The 23,386-nt window shown below is 39.8% G+C and overlaps 1 protein-coding gene and 1 long non-coding RNA gene across 2 annotated transcripts in view; both read left to right on the forward strand.

Annotated features, from left to right (window-relative positions):
• LOC113016963 (NACHT, LRR and PYD domains-containing protein 12-like) overlaps positions 1 to 23,386 on the forward strand; it is a 405,899-nt gene that overhangs the window by 213,979 nt on the left and 168,534 nt on the right. The window lies entirely within an intron of this gene.
• On the forward strand, positions 3,182 to 3,718 carry LOC145424007 (uncharacterized). The gene is made up of 2 exons (XR_013904957.1): positions 3,182 to 3,461; positions 3,565 to 3,718. It is a non-coding gene; the product is annotated as an uncharacterized LOC145424007 (long non-coding RNA).

Raw genomic sequence — 23,386 nt, forward strand, 5'->3', positions numbered from 1 at the left:
AAACTGACTAGGTTACTTTTAAACATATAACACTGTCAAAAGTGTTAATTTAACACTCAACAGTGTTGTATTTAACACTCAGAGGTGTGGACCCATATAGACACTCTCCAGTGTTAATTTAACACTGGAGATTTTGCTGTGCACACTCGAGAGTCAGGCAGCTTAAATGTGTTTGTCTTCATCTGTAGTTACGTTTCATTGGCTGGAAATGTGCTAACTGGAATCCTTCATGAGTCCAGATGAACAAAAACAAGTGTTTACTGCTCCACGCTGCACGAATCTGAATCAAAATCACTCAGACGCGCCCACGTAGGCATTCCACTAAAACCATGTGACCACCTTCACCTTTAAACCTGTCGTGAATATAATTTTAGACTCTTCACTTTATTTTGAAAGAACAGATTTGCAGGAAGTGCGGCTGCTGCAGAAACTCTTCACTTTTCACTGGCTTTAATCTTGAAGGTTTCTCCAGATGTGGAACTTTCATGCTAAACATTCAACATCTGACGACCGTCTCCGTGTAAAACACTGACAAACTCAAACTTTATACGGTAACTGACAGATTTATTCCTCCATTTTCAGGCATTTCACAATGAACTTGGATTAGTTTGATGATTTTATTCACGTTGGTGAATAAAACCAGCCAAGAGGCTGATTCCTGCAGAAGAGGAGGAGGCAGAGTGGAGGAATCTGCAGGTTCTGTCTCTAACACACAACCAGAGCTTCAATCATAACGAGCACATAATAAAACCATGATCCCCCCTGATCGACTCTTTTAGCCTGTTTCCTCTGGATCGAACAGGATCTAACAAACCCCAGCTTCTGCTGGGACACTGGTCATCATGGGAGGAAAAAGATGGCTGCCATGTTGCTGTTTCCTTTCTTACACCAGGGTTATACTTCCTGTATCTGTGGGTCTGAGTTTTTAATCAGAGGATGAACTTAAAGCTTTCAGTCTGCTCTACAACCCACCACCTATCCACACGTCTGCTAAGTGGACTGGAAATCAGTAAAACTTCTACCAGACTTTAGTAAATATTGCATTAAGATGAGCAGACAGATTTTAATCTCAGCATCGTGCACACAGATTTTTCAGGACACTGGAAGAGTTCCTGCCGTGGATTTAGATGTTAGTGTTGTGTGGATGATCCCATTCTGTCATCTTTGTGTTACTAACACTGATGCTTTTACACTTTAGGACCCTCGAGACCTCTGCTGCTCAGCCGTCCTGATCGCTGCCTCCACTTTAACCAGAGGCTGTAACCTCTGATCATTTCACCTGCACCGGCAGTAAAACTCTTCTCCAGAACCAAACGTGCCATAAACCCGTCACAGCTTCATCATCAGCTCAGTCTCAGCAACATGCAGACGACCGAGCAGCAGAAACTCTGCAGGGAACGTCTGAAGTCTGTTCTTCAGTTTTCCCAGCTCACTGTTTATTGAACATGAGACAGAAAAATAACTTCACCTTTAATGTGAAACTTTTATCGCCTGTGACATATTTGCAGGAAGTCTTCGTGCTGTGATTTAGTGTCACAGCCATAAATATCACACAAGGTAAAAACTACAAGTCCCAGCATCCTCTGTGTTTAGGGAGGAGCAGTGAAACAATGTACATTTCAAATTCCTTTAATTTTAAATATGTTTATATTGTCTATCCTGTAAAATAGTCAGATGTCTATTCATATTAATGTACAGAATTCACCTGCTTGCTGCTACTACTGTACATTCACCCAATATATATATATATATAATGTTCTTCCTCTACCCCCCCAATTTTTGCACATGTTGAGGAGCGTGTCAGGCTACATTTCACTGTGTGTTATACTTATATAACTATGCATGTGGCAAATAAAGAACCTTGAACCTTGAACCTTGAAAGTGAAAGTGTTGATCCTCCGTTCAGAGCAGCAGGAGGAGGAAGGTGGAGCTGAGGCAGGTGAGTGTTAACATGAATATGTTTCTTCTTATGACATAAAATAATTCCACACTGTTCGTGTCTGTGGGTGAAACGTGAGGCCGGTCGGCTCCTCTGAGCGCTGGTTTCCTGTAAGTAGAGAGGAAGTGAGTTTAGCTGAGAGAGCAGGAGGAGAGTGAGAGCTGTGCTGAGGCAGGTGAGTGTTAACACCGCTCTGACATTACTGTGTCTCTGTGGCGGGAACAACAGGCTCCGTCAGTGGAGGCAAAAATAATCAGACTTTGGTTTTTCAAAGGAAACTACTTTATGTTGGGAGAAGCCGCGCGCTCATTGGATAACGACTTGTCAATCTCAAGTTATTAGCCAATGAGCGCGCAGGTTCACAGTAAGACCCGCCCTTATCACGACGTCTTTTAAAAACTAAAATGGCGACAGAAACTTTTTTTTTTTTAATTAAACTTTATTTACAAACAACAGTATAACATACAAGGCACCATAATTAATCCGATTATGTTACATCCTCGGTTGAGCATCAGAGGCGGAGCCAGATATTTGAAACACCCGGGGCTTAGCCCAAAGAGTAGTATGCATGTGGGATTTTTTTTTTTTTTTTTGGGGGGGGGGGGAGAAATGACTGAAAGATTAATAGGCTCTGTTCAAAAAAGAATGACTTCATATAGGGAAAAATATATATCACATGTGCAGGACACCTTAAACGAGTTTTTTAATTAAGCAGCAAGGCAGAACAAGGTCAGGGCTGTATCAAGACACGAGGACTAAACCCCAATTCAACCAGACCCAGAACTGATCCAGAATTAAAACAGGACTACAACAGTTCAAAATCAGGACTACTGAGGACTTAACCAAGACAGAACCAGAATCAGAACTAGATGATAGCACTAAAAATCATCATAGACCTGCACTACACTTGTTTTTTACAGTTTTTTCTGAATGCTTAAACCCTAACTGTGATTCCTGTAGCACAATCTCTAAAACTATTCAGACTTATAGCAAAACCACTCACTGAGTTTGCAAAACTAAAAGCACAAAAACTGCTTTGCACTCAGTTTGCAATTTTGTAACACACACTTTGCAAAACTGTAGGCACAATTCACTGCACACTTTCACATCTGGCACACTTTCACATGTGAAAACTTTTTTAGATAATTAGTTCACTTTGCAATCAGCTTAAGCACTATAATACAGGTAAGCTGTGTGTGCGGAGTGCAATGGAGGGAGCAGAAAGAGTGAGAAGTAGAGGAGGCCGAGGAAGAGGACGTGGAGGTGAAGAAGTAGGATGAAGAGGACGACAAGGACAAGGAGGAGCAAGAGGAAGATGAGGAGGAGGGAGAGGAAGATGAGGAGGGGGGAGAGGAAGGGTAGGAAGAGTAAGAAATAGAATTGCTGATGACATCAGAGCTACAATAGTGGACCATGTCATCAACCGTGGAATGACCCTGAGGGTAGCTGGCCAACGGGTCCAGCCTAACTCGAGCCGCTACACTGTAGCAAGCACCATAAGGACATCTTGAAATGAGAATCGGTTAGTACAGTCACTTCGCACAAAGATTTGTAGCACTGCCGTATGCCAATGAGAAACACACCAATACCATTGATGTAAAAATACTGAAATTGTTACTTTACAGAATTGCTAGATGACCAGATGCTGGGGCAGAGGAAGCATGTTCACTGCAGACCAAGTAACCCATATAGTCATTATGGCGATTGCAAATAATCCTATACTTGGAAATAAACACTTGTGTTTGTTTTGATGTGTTTGAATAAACACCAGTACTTGAAGTTTGGATCCCTCTATGCTTATGGATCTATGACAGAAGTATGAGCTCAAACTGACATAGCCTACCTTGTGCACAGAGAAAGCAAAAGCCAGATGTGTTTTGTATTCATACCATCAGTGTGCAGTTGGCGCATTGTGTGCTTAGTAGATGATGGCTTGTGTGTACTGTTTGATACGGAAACACCATTTTTACAAAGGTGTGAAGAGTTAATCTAGCTGTGTTTGCTTTTGCAAGAGAACGACAATGTTTTGATTATTGGGTGACAGGTTTTCTTATTTGTGTGAAGAGTTTTGCAAAATTAGCCAATAGTCACAAACAATGTGCTTAAGCAATCAGAAAAAACTGTAATTCTACCAAAGTCCACTATTTAGATTCAGAAAAGTTTATATAATTATTTAGCCTTGTTGTACAAACAAGCCTGCAGAACTTAATAAATATAGAATTTGAAAAATAACAAACCTAAAAAGAAACACTAGGTACGAGATACATGAGGACCTATGATACGCTGATACTTTTGGTAAACAACCATTTGACTAACATGCGTGTCTCACCTGCTCTTGTTCATCTGTTCTGTCCTCGTTCTCCTCTCTCTCCCTCTTTGTGCTGACAATCATCAAATATACAGTTGAAACCAGATATTTACTCTTCAGATAAAAACACTTTTTTAATTGTAACATCAAATCAGACTAAATGTTTATTTTTTTAGATTGATAAATATAAAAACATATTTGTTAACTTTAAGAGTAAAGAGAGAAACTATCTGTATTTCTTAATAGCAAATGGCACCAAATTGTATTCAAACTGAGCCACACTTATGAAGCTCCACAGTTCTTTTTCTGGTGTTTTGGTTGACATCTCTTGATGTTCCCATGTCAAAGAAACAGCCTCTGTGTTTTGCCTTATATGCATCCACAGCTGTGCCACCAGTTTACTCACATGGACTCTACTAACCTATCAGAAGCTTCTTCAGCTCAGAATGGAATCGTCTGGAGTTTTCTTATTAATTAACAATAAACTTAGTGTATATGTACTCCTTAATATGATGAAAGTGATAATAAATAGAAGCTCTGTCTCTCTTTATTCTGACATTTAACTAATTCAAAAGATATTTCAATATTTATCTAAAACAAAAGTTTACTCTAAATTGATGTTGTACAGTAAAAATGTTTTATGTTTTCTCCCTAAAGAGTAAATATCTGGTTACAAATGTGAATATCCTGCTGTGTACTGAAATCCCTCTTGTTTTGCATAGAAATATACTGAACAACATACAAAACATAATATATAAAATAACATCTACCTGAGTTTTTTCTTTGAAAGAACCCTCTAATGTCCATTCTTATGTTTCAGTACATAACTGAAACCGATTTAGTCGGGGAGGGTAAGAACTGAAAATATGAAATAAACACACGTAAGCTAAGACTCTCTAAAAAAATAGCATTTGTTCGGCTTTTCATTTCGCCATTTATTGATTCACTCGAAAAGCAAGTAACGTAATATTGGTCAAGTGATCAGTTTGATATCAATCTTTCGTGATGCACTGTCATATTTACATTATTTGTACAGTACGAATGATTTTCTTTGGTACCTGGTCAAACTTCAGCTCTCCTTAGTATGGCTGGCTGCGTTTCTCCAACAGCGCACTCACTGCTGGCAGCAGCTGCCCCGCCCCCTCGCTCAGTCGCTTAGTGCCTGAGCTCGGATCATACCAATATCAGGGGGGATTCACGCACAGTCGTAAATTCCCACAGTGTGCACTATGTGCTTCGAATATTGTGTGTACTTTTTGTTTGATACAGTTGTCAGCCAGGCATCTAACTATGAAAAATTACACTCCAAAAGACCCCGGGCTTCTGACAAAACAACCCGGGCTTAAGCCCAGTAAGCCACCCCCACGCTCCGCCCCTGTTGAGCATTATAGCAAAACAAACAAACAAACAAACAAAACGAACAAAAAAAAAACAACAACAACAACAATAAGCACAAAGCTAAAAGAGTTAGCACAAAAAGAAAGAACAGTCATTGAAGGATTTGAACCAAAGGCAAAAAATAACGTGCAAAAAAAGGGCAGTCGTGATTATAAAATAGGGAGTTTTTTTTTTAACATAGGTTAAACTCTTTAAATAAAACAACAAGTTTATGGGCTTTCTTGTTATTCACAAGTTTCAGCGATTTAGCCCAGAGTCTAAAGTCATTCAGCCATCTGTTTATACATGGTTTAGCTTTAAAGTATCTGCATTTGTGAAGAAAAAATTTTCCCATCGTAAAGAAAACTCCCTTAAAATATGGACAATAACAAACCTGCTAAATTCCTTCCAGAATCTCTGTGTAAAAGAACAGTACCAAAAAAGATGTGTCACAGTTTCTGGATGATCCCCACAGAAAGTACAATTAGTATTAATGTCCCTTTTAAATTTTACCATGTAGTGACTGGCTGCATAACATTTATGTAGAATTTTAAATGAGACTTCTTTCACCTTATTTACAATCAAATATTTATGGGGGACCATCCAGACTGTCTTCCACTTGATATCTGGAACATATCGGTTCCAATAAGATATTACATATGGGAGAGAGACGATATCTTCTTGGAATAAACTACGTATTCTCTTATTGCTGTTACCAAGTTCCTGTGAAAAGCAGATTTTTCCTATTGGTAACTCAGCTGGATCAGGGAGAGCATAGGTGTCAAACTCTGGCCCGCGAAGCCATACCAAATTATTATTAGAGCTGGCCTACTGGTATTATACAGCTAATATATATATTGTTTAGTATTAAGCTTTGCTTGTTCCATATTCAGTTTTTCAGAAAAACTTGTTTGAGTCCATAAGAAGAGATTCATTCTTAAATCTGGAGGAAGATTTTTTTTTCAGTAAATATTAATGTTAGCCCGCGACCTTGTTCCAGTTTTGAATTTTGGCCCACTGTGTATTTGAGTTTGACACCCCTGAGGGAGAGTGACTGAGGTAGATATTGAGCTGTCAGTGTTTTTATATAATATTAAAGTCCCTGAGGGTATGGCACCAAGCACCATTGAGAATTCCTGAACACTGATTGGAAAATTATATAGTGCAATAAAGTCGTTGTAAGTAAGTAGTTGTCCCTCTTTATTAACCAATAGGATCCCATTTTGGACCCAAGTTCCCAGGAAAAGTGATTTATTTTTCTATAAAATATCTCTGTTGTTCCAGATAAGGTATTTGTGAGGTGAGAAGTTGTGTTTATAAATGAGGGTCCACGCTAAGAGGACCTGCTTATGGAAGGATGAAAGCTTTACAGGGAGTTTCTCAACATTGTAATTACAATTTAAAACAAAATTAAAGCCACCAAAACGAGAGAAAATATAATGTGGTATAAAGTTCCAGATAGAGGTAGGGTTTTTAAGAAAATGTTTGGCCCAATTAATTTTGAAAGTGTTATTTAAAGTAGAAAAGTCTAAAACGTTAAGCCCACCTGATTCGTACTTATTCATCACAACAGTTTTTCTAATATAATGCGTACGGTTTTTCCATATAAAATTAAAGAGCATACGGTCAATATCTTTACTAATTTTCTTATCCAGATGTAAGGAGACAGCAGCATATGTTAATCGGGATATCCCTTCTGCTTTAGTAATTAACACTGTACCTGATTTTTGGTCTTTGGATATTAACAGATTGGGATTGGGGCTGCAGCTGCAGTAATGCGGACGCTGGACGCCGGTCAGTCGTGGTGAAGAGGGAGCTGAGTGTAAAAGCGAAGCTCTCAATTTACCGGTCGATCTACGGTCGATCTACGTCCCTACCCTCACCTATGGCCACGAGCTGTGGGTAGTGACCGAAAGAACGAGATCGCGGATACAAGCGGCAGAAATGAGCTTCCTCCGAAGGGTGGCTGGCCTCTCCCTTAGAGATAGGGTGAGAAGTTCGGCCATCTGGGAGGGGCTCAGAGTAGAGCAGCTGCTGCTCCACATCGAAAGGAGCCAGCTGAGGTGGTTCGGGCATCTGACAAGGATGCCCCCTGGGTGAGGTGTTTCAGGCATGTCCCACCGGGAGGAGGCCCCGGGGCAGACCCAGGACACGCTGGAGAGGTTATATCTCTCGGCTGGCCTGGGAACGCCTTGGTGTTCCACCGGATAAGCTGGAGGAGGTGGCTGGGGAGAGGGAGGTCTGGGCCTCTTTGCTTAGGCTGCTGCCCCCGCGACCCGGCCTCGGATAAAGCGGATGAAGATGGATGGATGGATATTAACAGTCCCAAGTATGTGACTTCTTGTCTAACAGAGATATTACAGATAGTATTTGCAGGGCAGTCTTTAATTGCTAGTAACTCACACTTTTTTAGATTTAGGCATAAACCAGAGGCCTCAGAGAAATCACTAATTTAGTAAGAGCTGGAGGGATTTGGTTTGCATTCTTCAAGAAGAGTGTGGTGTCATCGGCTAACTGGCTGATGACGAGCTCCTTATCAGCTATGGTGATTCCTTGTACAACACTGTTTGAAATATTAGTTGCAAGAATTTGTGTACAAAGTAAAAATAAATATGGTGAAATAGGACATCCTTGGCGAATACCACGTTTCAGGTCAAATCTCGGGGTGGAGCCGTTAATCATTTTAATAGATCTATTGCCATTTGTGTATAAGGTTTTGACAGCTTTACAGAAAAACTTGCCAAAGCCAAATTTTTCCAAAGAGTGGAAAATAAATTGATGTTCAATTGTATCAAAAGCCTTATAAAAATCCAGGAAGAGAATGAAGCTATTGTCAGATACCAAATCAGAGTAATCAAGTAAATCCAAAACCAGTCTAATGTTATTAGAAATGTGTCTGTTTCTCATAAAGCCCGATTGTGTCTCATCAATAATTGTTTCCAAGACCTCTTTAATTCTGTTAGCAAGTATTAAAGCCATAACCTTATAGTCATTATTGAGCAGGGAGATGGGTCTCCAATTATCAATAAAGAGTAAGTCTTTGTTTGGTTTTGGAATAAGTGTTATGAGACCTTGAGTTAGAGAAGGAGGGAGGATGTTATTCTCTATACTTTCTGTAAAAACCTGCAGTAAAAATGGAGCCAGGAGATTAGAAAATGATTTATAAAACTCTGCAGTCAAACCATCTGTGCCGGGAGATTTGTTGGCCTTAAGTGCAGAAATGGAATTACAAACTTCCTCCACAGTCAGAGGGCTGTCACAATAACTTCTATCTTCCACAACAATAGATTTTAGGTTTTTAATATTATTGAAAAATCCTGTTGAGACAGCCTCATTATATTTTGAGTTGTATAGTTTAGTATAGAATTCGGCACAGAAATGTGAAATTTCTCCAGGATTGTCAGAGACAATGCCATTAATATTTAGTTGATGAATAGAGTTTGTTTTTGATCTGTATTTTTCAAGTCTGAAAAAGTAAGCAGAATTTTGTTCACCCTCCTCCAGCCACCTCTTCCTGGATCTTATGAAAGCACCCTCAGCCTTGAGTCGTTATAAACCGTCCAATTTATTTTGAAGTTCTAGTAAACTTAATTTATCTTCCTCTGAGATTTCTTCTGGGGACTTCTGGTAATAAGAGGCAATTCTGCTTATTACTTCTTGTTCTTCAGCTTTCCTTAATTTAGCAATTTGACTCCCATATCTTCTCAAGAATTTGCATGCTTCAAATTTAAAAAGTTCCCAATTGGTACAAAAGGACTTCTCTCTGTTAGCTTTGTTCCAATAATAAACAATTAATTTATTAATCTGCATGTTAACCATTTTATCTTTTAGTAAAGAATTATTTAACTTCCAATAAGAGAATTTATGAGGTATATTATCCAGTGTAAACATTCGGACGTTAATGTAAATTGCTCTATGATCAGTGAGGGGCGTGGCAAGTATATTAATGGTAATATTATCTTTATCAATACAGTCAGAAACAAGCCAAAAGTCAATACGTGATTGCCTGGATCCTGTCTTATTGCTCCAAGTAAAGAGTCTATCATCTGGAAATTTTTCTCTCCAAATATCCACAAGATTAAATTTTCCCATGAAATTTTTTAAGTTTGCACTGTATGAAGACTGCTGCCCTGGAGGCCACCTATCAACCGTATTGTCTAAAGCAATGTTAAAGTCTCCACCAATTAAGAGGACTGAATTTGGGTATTTGGAGAGCCAGAAATCAATTCTTTCTTCTAAGGAGTCAAGTAATTTATCATTTTCAGTTTTATTATTGTAACCATATATATTTACTGCAATGAAAGTACTGTTATTGTGTCTGATTAGTGAGCAGAGGTAGTGTCCTAAGGTGTCACAGTCAGAGTGTAACACATCTCCAGAAAAATAATTTTTAAGCGTGCCAACTCCAGCAGAACGCTCAGAGCCATGGGACAACCAGACTTCATTACCCCATTGTGATTTCCAAAAATTTGTATCAGCAGGTGTGGAATGACTCTCTTGGAAAAAGCAAAAATCTGTTTTAAATTGTTTGGCAAATAAAAACAAAGCTTTGCGTTTACATGTTTGTCTTAAACCCCTGGTATTAAGAGAAACAAATGAAAAAGACAAAGTTATTAGAAAAAAGAAAGAGAAAAAGTAAGTTCTAAACTTCTACAACTAAGAATAGATCTATAGGATAAGGGGACCGGGTGCTGCACAATTTAGGTAGTAGAACAGTAAAAACCCTGAGTGACTAAGCTTATAAAAATACAGTATTTAACTATCTGCTATGGTTTAAATATAGCTTTTTATAGATAAACACACTCTTCAACACAAAATAAAACTTTAACCTGAGGGTGAAAATATCAAGTTCACCATGTAAACAAGCTTACAGAAATGTCATTTCGGAGACTGAATAAGCGTCTCTATGAAGGAGGGAAAACTTCTGATCCACTGATGAATCCTCGGCCTCCCACGAAATAAGCCGGCTTACCCTCCTTACGGGCTTTGTCTATCATCGGCCACAGTTTGTCACGACGTTCTCTGTCCTCCCTGGACAGATCTTCAGCGAACCTCAAATGATTGTCCTGCAGGTAGGAGGATGTTTTGGCTGCTTTCCATACAGCATCTCTGTAGATTCGGGAGGTGAACTGCACGATGATGCCTCTAGGTCTGGTGCTACCTTGTCGCTTGGCTCCGAGTCGGTGTACGGTGTCGATGACGTCAGGCAGCCTATGATTTTGTTCTGGCAGAACAGACTGGCATATCACAGTCACCTTTCCCCTTGCGTCTTCTTTCTCAGCCTCCCTGACTCCATGTAGTCTGAGATTCCACCTCCTGGAATATCTTTCCAACTCAGAGATTCTCTGTTGGCAGTTGTCCACTCGACCTTCCTCTTTAGTTACTTTTTTTTCCAAGTCGCAAACTTTCCCCTTCATATCTTTCATTTCCGCGCACACAAAATCAATCGTCTTTTTGAGACCCTCAATCTGGAGCGTATTCTCTTTCACCATGTTGGAGTTCTCTCTCACCATGCTCTCAATGTTATCAGACCTGGTGTTTATTAGTGCCGACAGACGAGAAATTATCTCATTTACATCAACTGGGTCAGAGTTGCTGCGTTCGTACATCACCTTCTTCGGAGCTGGCGATTTGAGAGGTGTAACAGGGAGAGGTGGGAACTCATCCACTTCTTCTTCGGCTAACGTGAGTGCCACCGTAGTAGCTGCGTAGTTATGGAAGCTATCCATTAGCACGTTGCTGGGCGTAGCACTCTCCTCGTTAGCATTCTCAGGCGCTATCTTAGACTTGGAACTTTCCAGTCCCCTTTTCGCTCCTTTCTGATTAAGCATTCTGCTGCTTCTTGCCCTATGATTGCTGCATCTTCTCTTATTTAGTGAATTGTTAGTGTTAGCAGCATAAAGTTGAGGTTTTACCGTTGTTCACGAACTTTCTGTGCAGAACTCGGTAGAGAGCGTCTACTCACTCCGCCATTTGGCACACCCCCGATCGGGTAGTGACAGTGTCCAAATTCATCGGCTGCATCCTCCCGAGGACCCGGCCTTCGCGGCGTACGTGGGCTGGGTCCTCAGAAGGTTGGATATGCTGGAAGTAAACAGCTGGGGAAATTGGACGGTCTAGCCTTCTGATTAGCGTCACCGCTGTCTCGGTGGAGTTTAATAAACTCGGCTGTCTGCTCCTTGCTATCTGCAATATAACAGGACACTGGAGTAAATTCTCGACCGTCTCATACTTCTGTTTAATCAGTTTTCTGTTTGATGTTTATTCAGCTGTGTAAAAACCAAGGAGGAACCCACCCAGGGGATTAATAAAGTTTTATTTTATCTAATCTAATCTAATAACTTTAATCTCAGCCAAACCGATTTACTCACGAACAAACAAAACACTGAAAAAAGCCAAACAATAACATTTTTAGGTTGTCTAAGTAAGTTATGCAGGCCCGTGCAGAGGGGGGCTGGAGGGGCTTGAGCACCCGCCCCTTTCCTGATGGGTGCCCAAAGTGCCCTTTTGTTGAGGCAACTTTTAAAAAACATTATTATTATTTTTTTTTTTTTATGTGTGTGTGCGTGCGGAGTCCTGTCTGTGCCCCTCAACAATAATATTTAACTATTAATCACAGTTTTGCTAAATAAAAGGATCTGGCTTGCATCAGTCACATGATCACATTTAACCAATGATCGCCCTTGACGGCAGAACGCGCTGGTTACGAGCCGGGAACGAGCTCACAAAGAGCACGCGCATTTTTAGCGGTCCGGAGCTGTAGGAGAAACACAAGTTAACTCAGAGACACAGACTGATGCGACAAACCCAGTAAGTAGGTGTACAGCGTACACTGTAGTGTGTAGCACACAGGAGTATTGGCTTATTACGTACACGTTGGTAAGTTGTCTTGTTGCAACTGACGAACTGAAACAAACGAGCGTGCTGTGTGTGCAACAGCGTGACAAACATTACCTGTCCTTTTATTAACTGCACATGTAGTGCTGGTCATAGCTGCTGGCTCACTGGGTAAGGCTGTCATAGGTCTGTAGCTCTGTCACCGTTTTAGTGAACATATTTAGTTTTAAAGTAAGTTACAGAGCATTTCCTGCCTTTCTGGGGGGATTATATTTCACTAAAAACGATCTAATATACATGTCCACATAATTATGCATTATTATAATATTTTAAAAAACACACGCTGTATTTTAAAGAACATACTTTAAGAAGCAGATTATATTAGATTTATATTTAAAATAAGACAAAATTTGGATTTTACAGCAGTAAAATGATTGTATCTCTATACATGTAATAAGCTTTGCCCTGCACAGAGTGGATAGTGAAACAAATGGAATCATCATAAATACATTATTTCATATTTATTACTTCCCCCTCCTCATTGCTTTATTATTGTAGCTCTAGTAATAAATAATAATGTAAGGATTCTGGATCAGCACCATTATGCCCATAGTATATACAGTATTCTGAAGAAGGTCTAAAATGTCAGTGTGTGTGCATGTGCTTGTTTTATGTATATGGATTCTTTTAAATTATTACTCATGATATAACATTGTCCAGACATGGCTGGTAAGGACATGAGGAGGAAACAGTAGGAGCTGTGTGAGGCTACTAAAGGCAGGGCTATAACATTTTTCTGTCATCATTTTATTATAGATTAAGTGCAAGAGTTGTTAGGTGTGGATAATTAGATTATAGTTTATTGCAATAGCAAGTTGTGCCTTGTTCTCAGATGGACAGCAAGTGGAGAGTGATATATGAAATGATGGGATGGAAGGAAGAAGAGAAGCAAAGAGTGATTCACAGGCAGAGCCTAATTTGTTTCTCACAGTTTTTTGTTGCCTTATGGTTCCAAGCGCTGTCACCAATCTTTGCATTTTGTTATTATCTCATGACACTTGTTTAATCAGCTACCATCTCTCCTATGGACTTTTTAATGTCTACAGTCTCAGATCAACACAGCCCTGCCCTTCAGCACTATCCACAGCAACCCCTCAACAGCAACATTGTACCCATCAGGTAAAACATCGACTACGTTTGCTTTGCCTTGTCGCCACCTCACAACAGTGATATAGTATGATGCAATCCCATATTAGATTGTTGATGAATGTGTGTTGTTGTTATTCAGCCTGGTTCAATGTGCCCCTTTTTAACTTTGAGCACCCGCCCCTTTAAACGTCTCTGCACGGCCCTGGACTTATATATCACGTTTAACCTGAGTAGCGAAAGTCCGCGGTGATCTGAAAATGATGTGCCGGGAGTTGTGCCGTTCTCGGTGGCTTCAGTGACCCTCGAGCTCCCGGCTGGCTATAGTGCTGGTGGGTAGCAGACGTCTCCGAAAACGTCGAAGCACTTTTGCAAATATGCGGTATCTTGATAAACCGAGCAGATATTTGATGTTTACACAGCTACTTTCTCGCCTGAAAATATGTTAAAAGTTTATTTTGTGACCCAGAAAGATTAGTATGAGTAATTTTAAAACTTAGTAGCGGCCGCCAAATTGAGGAACTGGATTTGGTGGTCATGAAAATGGCATTAAACAAGTCCCCAGGGACAGATGGACTCACTACTAATTTTTATCAATTCTTCTGGAAGGACCTAAGAACTTTATTGTTTGATGCATTAAAGGAATCGATAGAGAAAAAAAGAACTGATGCCGAGCATGAAACAAGCGCTGATAACCCTGATCCCTAAATCGGGTAAGGATAAAAGAATTTTAGACAATTTAAGACCCATCACCTTAAACACTGACTATAAGATCCTGTCTGGAGCTGTAGCTGAGAGGCTAAAGAAAGGCATCTCAAACATTATCAGTGAAACACAATCAGGTTTTTTGAAAGGAAGACTAATTCATAACAATATTGGGCTGGTTTTGGACCTCCTTGAGTACAGTGAAATAATCCAAGATGTCACGGTCCTGAGTCTGTGGACTCAGTGTTTTTCTGTTTGTATTAGTTATCTTTGATTTCATGATGTGTTTTGATTCTCTTAGGTTTGATTTTTGTCGCTAGTATTCCTAACTCCCTAGGTCCTTGGCATTTCTTGTGTTCTCCTTCTTAGGTCGTGGTTCTGTGTTACTTCTGTTAGTATACAGTCATCTCTGTCAGTGTGTCTCTTGTTCTGTCACTGTATCCCCTAGTTTAGTCCACGTCTGTTCAGTTTCCTGTTTTACTTTGAAAGTCTGTGTACTATGTCAATGTGTTGAGTTTTGCCGCCCCTTGTCTTGTCATGTCTGATGAGTCCCAGCTGTGTTCTCCTCTTGTTTCACATTCCCTAATCACCTCAGTATGTATTTAAGCCCTGTGTTTTTCCCTGCCAGTTGTTGCGTCCTCCACGTTTGTTGTGTGTGTATTCGTTGTCGTCTACCTTCATCATCTCCAGTCTAGTTAGTTTAAGTTGTTGTTTATGTATCGCCAAGGGTGACTCACCAGCAAATAAAGCTGTCGTTTAAGTTAATGTTTTGTCTCCGAGTCCTGCACGTGGGTCCAGCCACTGACAGCCACACAACTCATCGTGACACAAGAGAGAGGATACATCCTGTTCTTAGATTTTTACAAAGCATTTGACTCAGTTGAACATACGTTCATATTAAAAACTCTGCAGTCTTTTGGTTTTGGACAGGAATTTATCAATGTTATAGAGATGCTATATAATGACATTAACAGCTCTGTTTTGCTAGAACATGGTACATGTTCAAGGTTTGAGGTTAATAGAGGGATAAAGCAGGGATGTAGCAGCTCACCACTTCTGTTCATCATGGTTGCTGAGTTATCTATTTTGATTAAAAACAGTCACATTGAGGGGTTAACTGTGATGGGTGAACAGATAATAATCAGTCAGCTCGCAGATGATACCACCCTGTTTCTAAAAAATGAGGACCAGATTCCTTTAGCCTTACAGGTGATCAACCACTTCTCCAAAGCTTCTGGCCTACAGCTGAATATTAATGAATAAGAAATTCTAGCTCTGCATGAGTGTCCCCTGCAAGCAATAAATAATATACAGATAAAAAAAGAGGTGAAGTATCTGGGCATTGTAATTTGCAAGGATAAGACATCAACAGAAAATAAGAATATCTGTGCCAATATAGAAAAGTGTAAGTCTATTTTAAACAGGTGGCTGCAAAGGGACATAACTCTGTTTGGGAGAATCTTGCTAACCAAAATGGACAGTCTGTCCAGACTAATCTATCCAGCCTTTTCTCTGCCCATATCTCCAAAACGAATTCAATCTATAAATAATCTTAATTTTAGGTTCATATGGAGGAACAAATGTCATTATATAAAGAAAAATGATATGATTAAGAATTATGAAGAGGGTGGGGCTAATGCCATTGACTTTGATGTTATGAATGGTGTACTAAAACTGAAATGGTTAAGATCTTTCATTAGGAACAAAAATTCCTTTTGGAACATTATTCCCAGTGTGATTTTTGGCAAAATGGGTGGAATAGACTTTTTGTTACGTTGTGACTTTGATTGCAGTTCGTTACCTGTTAAACTCTCAGCTTTCCATCAGCAGGTCCTTCTCTACTGGAAGATCTAAAGGGATTTGGGCTGTAGCTCATTTTACGGATGATAATGGGGTCTTATTAAAACATGATACGTTTTGTGAGAAATTTGATGTAAGATGTACTGCTAACAGATATAAATCCCTAGTGAAAGCCATCCCAGTCCCTTTGAGATCAATGATAAAAGAAGATATTGTGCAGTCTAAAATTTCTCCTGGACTGAGGCAGCTCTGCATAGCTGGAGTTGAATTTGGTGACAGCAGGTTTACAAACAAGGTGATCAGGAATATTTTGATCAACGACATTTGCCCTAATCCGGTTAAAAGAAATTATATCCTTAAAGAATTTGAGACCATGGAGGTTAAGGCGATAAGAAAAAAGTATATTTCACTTCCTCTTTCCCCTAAAGTAAAAGAGGTTCACTTTAAAATCATTAATGAGGTTTATCCAACCAATGAATTCTTAAGACGGAAATTTAACTTAGATGTGAACGCCTGCACATTTTGTGAAAATGATATTGAAAGTCTGGATCACTTGTTTTTCTACTGTGAATCAGTGCACTCCTTCTGGACTGACATGTGGAGCTGGCTACAGTCCAGGAGAATTCAGTTACCACATTTGACGGTGACAGTAATAAAGTTTGGAATACTTGCTGAGAATGCAGATTTTGACCTGTTGATTAGGACGATTTTGTTAATGGGAAAAATTTTTTCTTCACAAATGCAGATACTTTAAAGCAACATATAAACAAGATGGCTGAATGACTTTAGACTCTGGGCTAAATCGCTGAAACTTGTGAATAACAAGAAAGCTCATAAACTTGTTGTTTTATTTAACGAGTTTAATCTATGTTAAAAAAAAGAAACCTCCCTATTTTATAATCATGACTGCCATTTTTTGCTCATGGTATTTTTTGCCTTTGGTTCAAATCCTTCAAAATACATACAAAATCAGTATCGATACTGACGTAAATTAATAGAAATAGAGATGGACCGATACGTAATATCGCATCGGTCCATCTCTATTTCCCTTTCTGGATTAAGGAAGGTTGTAAAAGCAGCTCGATGTACAACCTGTTCTTTGGATCCTCTACCAGCCTGGGCTATAAAGGAACTGTGGTCAGCATTAGGACCCTACAACCTGTTTCTTTTAAATACTTCATTGAGTCTTTCCTGAATGTTTTAAATCAGCTGTGGTAGTACCAATCTTGAAAAAGCCTGGACTGGATGTTGACATGGTCGCAAATAGGGCAGGGTATCGTCACTGAATTCTAGAATCGATTTGATTCCAATTCACAAGGTCCTGAATCAATTCGATCCACGATTTGATTCAATTCGATTTGAATCTGGGAAATTTTGCCTCAGACAGTCAGAAATATTATAATTCAGATCAGTACATTTACATATTTTTGTATCTATAAAAAGGAAGCTGACACTCGCAAGACTTTATCAAAGGTGTGAGCATCACAGCAGAGGCCTTTGTGTCAAAGTAGCTGAAGATAAAACAGAAAAACATGAAGGTGGTTTTATAAAAATATTCTACAGTAGATCAAAAGCGAAAGAAAACCATTAATCGACATATGAACATTACCTCTGAAGTTACAGCGGTTTTATTAGAGACACAGCGTTTTGCAATTTGCATAATTTTAAAAAGTTTAAATTTGTTCAGAAGCCTGTTGAACGGCAGAAATTAGGTTTTCTTTTCGGAAGTAAGTAAAAGGAAAAAAAACAACGGTAGACTTGTGCGTAACAAGCAAGCGAATAATGCAGAAAACAGATTTTTAGACAGGAAACTGTGTGTGAGAGAGAGAGAGAGAGAGAGAGCGAGCTGTGCATGACGTGTGATTTTATCCTGGTGGAAGCAAAACAGCAAAAGTCAGAGTGAGTTCATGACGATGTTTATGTGAAGCGTAGTTTGGATCTTCTTTTGCTGCTGGTTCAGTCAATATTGTTTGGAGAGAGATAAAACTAACAGCTTTAGAATCAGCGTAAAAAGGACGTAAACACAAAGCTCGGAGCCGCCGAAACATCAGAATCAGCGAGCTGTCGGCTTTCAGCCCCGACCGTGTCCGTGCCATCGGGTGAGAAAGGCAACATCTCACTGATTCTGATGTGTCGGCGGCTCTGAGCTTTGTGTTTACGTCTTTGTGCAGAATCCGTGTTCCTGCTCTCATTTACTGTTTCAGCTGTTTGGTGGTTGTTAAAGTTTTGTGAGGTTTAACCTGAGATTCTGGCGTTGGTGCAAAATGCAGCTGCTCGCATTTTAACAAGAACTGGGAAATTTGAGCACATTACCCCTGTTCTGAGATCTCTTCACTGGCTACCTTGTCAGGTTCGAGCAGATTTTAAGGTCCTGCTGCTCACCTACAAGGCTTTAAACGGATTGGCACCTTCATACCTCTCCGACCTTTTACACCTTTATGTTCCATCTCGTGCTCTCCGATCTCAGGACTCTGGTCTTCCAAAAGTTCTTAGAGCCAGAAAAAAGACAATTGGAGAGCTTTTTCTTTTCATGCCCCGTTTCTGTGGAACAACCTCCCACAAGATATTCGGCAGGCTGCTCTGTGGAGGTTTTTAAAACCAAGTTGAAGACACATTTGTTCACCCGATCCTACATGTCTTAATTCTATGGCTTTTAGTTTTTACATTTTTATTGTTTTTAACTTGTATTGTGTCTTTTACCTGTATTGCTATGTATCGCTTTTATTTTATTTATCTCTTTAGTTGTACAGCACTTTGTTTGAAAGCGCTTTATAAATAAAGTTATTATTATTATTATTATTACAAGGTCCACGTTTACGGGAACATCTGCCACAGATATGGGAGAATATTTGATTTCTATTGTAGACAGAAGCCACGGGTGTGTTCAGTCAAACGTTTAGAATAAACTTTGGTCTATAAATGTGTTTCATGATTTATTTTTAACTCCAACTGCTTATTTGTACTATGCTTTCATTTCAGAGTGCAATGAGAAATAAAAAGGATATTTTCAATAAAACTGTCACGATCCTGGGTCTGTGACTCAGTGTTTTCTGTTTTGTATTGTTAATCTTTGATTTCATGATGTATCTTTGTTTATTCTTACGTTTTGGTTCTGTGTTTTGTTGTACCTCTAAGTTCAGTCTTTGTATTTCCTGCTTTGTTGTGAAGGTCCGTGTCTCATGTCAGTGTGTTTAGTTTGCGTTTCCTCTGTCTCGTCTTGTCAATCACTCCCAGCTGTGTCCTCCTTCTGTGTCTCATTCCCTCGTTATCCCTCTGTGTATTTAAACCTTGTGTTTGCCTCTGTTAGTTGCTGGTTTGTCTGTGTATCTGTCAGGGTCCTGGGTCTCCTGAGCTAGTGGTTTCAGTTCTTTGTGATTTTTGTGTTATGTCAGTTTAGTTTGTGAGTTATTCTATGCTTCCTAGGTTTTGATTCCCTGCCCCCCTTGTTTCTCTGTGCACTCTGTACTGTGTTTAGTCTTCTCTGTCCATTTGTTCCGCCCTGTGTTGTTGCCTTCTGTGTCTCCCTCTGTGTAACTGTCTATATAGTGATGTGTTGTGGTGCTTTGCTCCCACCCCTTGTGTTCTGTGTTTTCGTCTTCCCTTCGTGTACTTCTTCATATTCGTGTACTATTAGTTTTTAGGTTTTTGCTTAGTTTCCATGCTCACCTTCGCCATTTCTGTTTGTATCACCATGTGATGAATAAACTCACTTGCATCTGAGCTGCCTGCATAAAGGGTCCTTTGATAATTTACACACGGCTCGCAAACCGTGACAAAAACACTGGAAAAATTGGGCTGTTCTAAAACGTTTGACGGGTAGTGTATATATTTAGTTTATATATTTTCTTTATTTATAATAGTTTGTTTTATATTGTAGCAAAGTGTTACTTGGATACTTCTCTATGTGCTTCTTCATGTGCAATTTTGTTGCATTCTGAGCCTTAGAAATTTATTGTGATGAACTGCTGTTAGAATCAAGTTAAATTCTGATAAATCAGACAATTACCTCTCCAGCTGTTGTTACAGTCTTTGTTTATCGGGTCCTTACAGGGTAAAAGATGACGACACCTAAAGAAATCCTTCTGGGGACTTTGGAGGATTTGGGACGTGATGACTTTGAAAAATTTAAGTGGCATCTGAAGAACGGGTCTGTAGAAGGTTTACCAGCAATCCCAGTGAGTAAACTGGAGAATGCAGAGAGGACGGACATAGTGGATCTGATGTTTGATACCTACTCTATCAACACTTTTGAAGTCACTAAAAATCTTTTGGGGAGGATAAACAAGAATGATCTGTTGGAGAATTTAAATAAAACCATCCCAGAACCCACAGGTAAGTCAGGGAATGACTAAACAAAAAACACATAAACAATAAAAACATTAGTTAACATTACACAGGTGCCATTAAAATCCATATAAATAATAAATCCAAAACACTTGCCAACACTTTCAGGAGTGAGAGACTGCAGAAAGCCAACAGTTTGTGTTTTATGCATCTGCACAAATAACCTCCTGTGTACACACATGAATATCTGCTCTTTGGGTTGGTTTGATTAAAATGGGACCAGCAGCAGGTTTTCTGCCCATTTTACAGATTTATATTGTCAGATTGGTTTTAGAGCTGTTTTATCAACATAAATGAGGCGACAACAACAGTTTGGGACACGTCACAAATATGATCAAAGTGCTTTCTCTTAAATCTATTTACCAGTTGAAGGTAAAGTTAAAAAAATGGCTGCCATTTCTTTCTGCTGTTTGGAGACCCAAACAAAAAAATGCCCAGACAGTAAATGCTTTTTATTATGGTTGATAAACAGGACACTAAGGTGATTGGTCAAAGGTTGGAGGAAAGCCACAGTTCTCCTTATATGACTGAAATCCACCATTTCAGCTCATGTTTTTTCTTCTGCAGCTTTCTGGGAGATTCCACTTCAGCCTTCTGCTGGCAACGCTCCCATTACCAAGCTTCCCTTAGGCAGCATCATTAGAAGACATAGCATACATTTACACTGCTATGCAGATGATACCCAGCTCCATCTGTCCATGAAGTCAGATAACACACACCAATGAGTTAAACTGCAGGAACGTCTTAAAGACATAAAGACCTGGATGGCCGCTAACTTTCTGCTTCTTAATTCAGATCAAACTGAGGTTATTGTACTCGGCCCTGAAAATCTTAGAAATATGGTATCTAACCAGATTCTTACTCTGGATGGCATTACCTTGGCCTCCAGTAACGCTGTGAGGAACCTTGGAGTCATTTTTGACCAGGACATGTCCTTCAACGCACATATTAAACAAACATGTAAGACTGCTTTCTTCCATTTGTGCAACTAAAGTTAGAAATATCCTGTCTCAGAGAGACTCTGAAAAACTAGTTCATGCATTTATTACTTCCAGGCTGGACGACTGTAATTCATTATTATCAGGATGTCCAAAAAACTCGCTGAAAAGCCTTCAGCTAATCCAAAATGCTGCAGCAAGAGTCCTGACAGGGACTAGAAAGAGAGAGCAGATTTCTCCTGTTTTGGCTTCCCTTCATTGGCTTCCTGTTAAATCCAGAATTCAAAATCCTGCTCCTCACATACAAGGTCTTAAATAATCAGGCCCCATCTTATCTTAATGACCTTGTAGTACCATATCACCCTGTTAGAGCACTTCGCTCTCGCTCTGCAGGCCTACTTGTTGTTCACAGAGTATTTAAAAGTAGAATGGGAGGCAGAGCCTTCAGTTTTCAGGACCCAAAAAGATATTTGTTTTTTTTTTCAGTTGTATTATTGTAGGTTCTTTATCTTACAATATAAAGCACATTGGGGTGACTGTTGTTGTTATTTGGAGGAATTAAAAAAAAACTTTTATACTTGAAATTCTTTCATTTATTCTACATATTTATTCATCACTGGCTCCATAGTGTTGATTATGTAATATGTGAAATGTTGCTAGTATTGATTTGGTGCTGTATAAATAAACACAATTAAATCAAATGTGTCTCTATAAAACCTGCCCTCAGTTATAACCCAAGTGTCAGGGCTCAATGGCTCATGAAAAGGAATGGAGTCAAGCACAGAACCAAAAAACGGAGGCTGAGTGACTTTTAACAGAAATGTATTTTACTAGATTTCTTGACGGAGAAAGCTGAATCACGGCTAAATTCAACAGCAAGCGAGGTATTATGAGAAGTGCAGAGCTGAGGCCAGAACATAAGCTGAGGCAGGTCAAAGGAACAACAGGGGCAGAATCGGGCGAATAGAAACTATCCAGGATCACTGGAACAAAGGAGATAATAATCAGAGTGGTCCACAGTGTAGTGAATGAGTCCAAGATTTAAAAACTAAGAGGTGTTACGTGGCTGCAGGTGGAGATCAGCTGGAGGAGGAGATGAATTAAATCTGGGTACAGAGTGAGATGTGGGTGCACAGGGAGGCAGGCAGCTGAGGATGGCAGTTTGCAAGAGGGAGTTTTCCCAGCAGTGGCAGGCCAGAATCCTGAGGCGTGACTTATGGCGAGAGTTGGAAGATGTATCCAGGTGCCGACTAGGGAACAGGAAAAGAGGGTTACGCGAAACAAGCTGAGGAGCACAAGACAAAATGTGAGGCAGAGAACTGACTGTGGTAAGCACACAATCTGGAGAAGGTTCATTGTGAGTGCTGCTCATAGATACTGCCGGAGTAATTGGCAACAGGTGAGGAGCAGGGAGGAGTGAGGAGGGCTCCACCCAGGGGAGGAGAGCTGATGCTGTGGAAAGTTACTCAGACTCACCCGGATCATGACACCAAGAGTCCAGTGAACTGAACACATAACCACAGTAACCAGAATGCAGTTTTCTCATTTGTGTCATTTGCTGTTTATTCATGCAGAGATTCTCACTGAGTGTCAGCTCAAACTCAAGTCAGACCTGAAGCAGAAGTTCCAGTGTGTGCTCGAGGGGATTTCTACAACAGAAAACCCGACCCTCCTGAGTCAGATCTACACAGAGCTCTACATCACAGGGGGAGGGACTGCAGAGGTCAATGATGAACATGAGGTCAGACAGATTGAAACAGCATCCAGGAAACCAGACAGACCAGAAACAACCATCAGACAAGAAGACATCTTTAAACTCCCACCTGGAAGAGATAAACCAATCAGAACAGTGCTGACAATGGGAGTGGCTGGCATTGGGAAAACAGTCCTAACACAGAAGTTCACTCTGGACTGGGCTGAAGACAAAGCCAACCAGGACATCCAGTTCATGTTTCCATTCACTTTCAGAGAGCTGAATCTGCTGAAAGAGGA

The sequence above is a fragment of the Astatotilapia calliptera genome, chromosome 23, assembly GCF_964374335.1.
Source record: "Astatotilapia calliptera chromosome 23, fAstCal68.1, whole genome shotgun sequence".
Classification (NCBI taxonomy): domain Eukaryota; kingdom Metazoa; phylum Chordata; class Actinopteri; order Cichliformes; family Cichlidae; genus Astatotilapia; species Astatotilapia calliptera.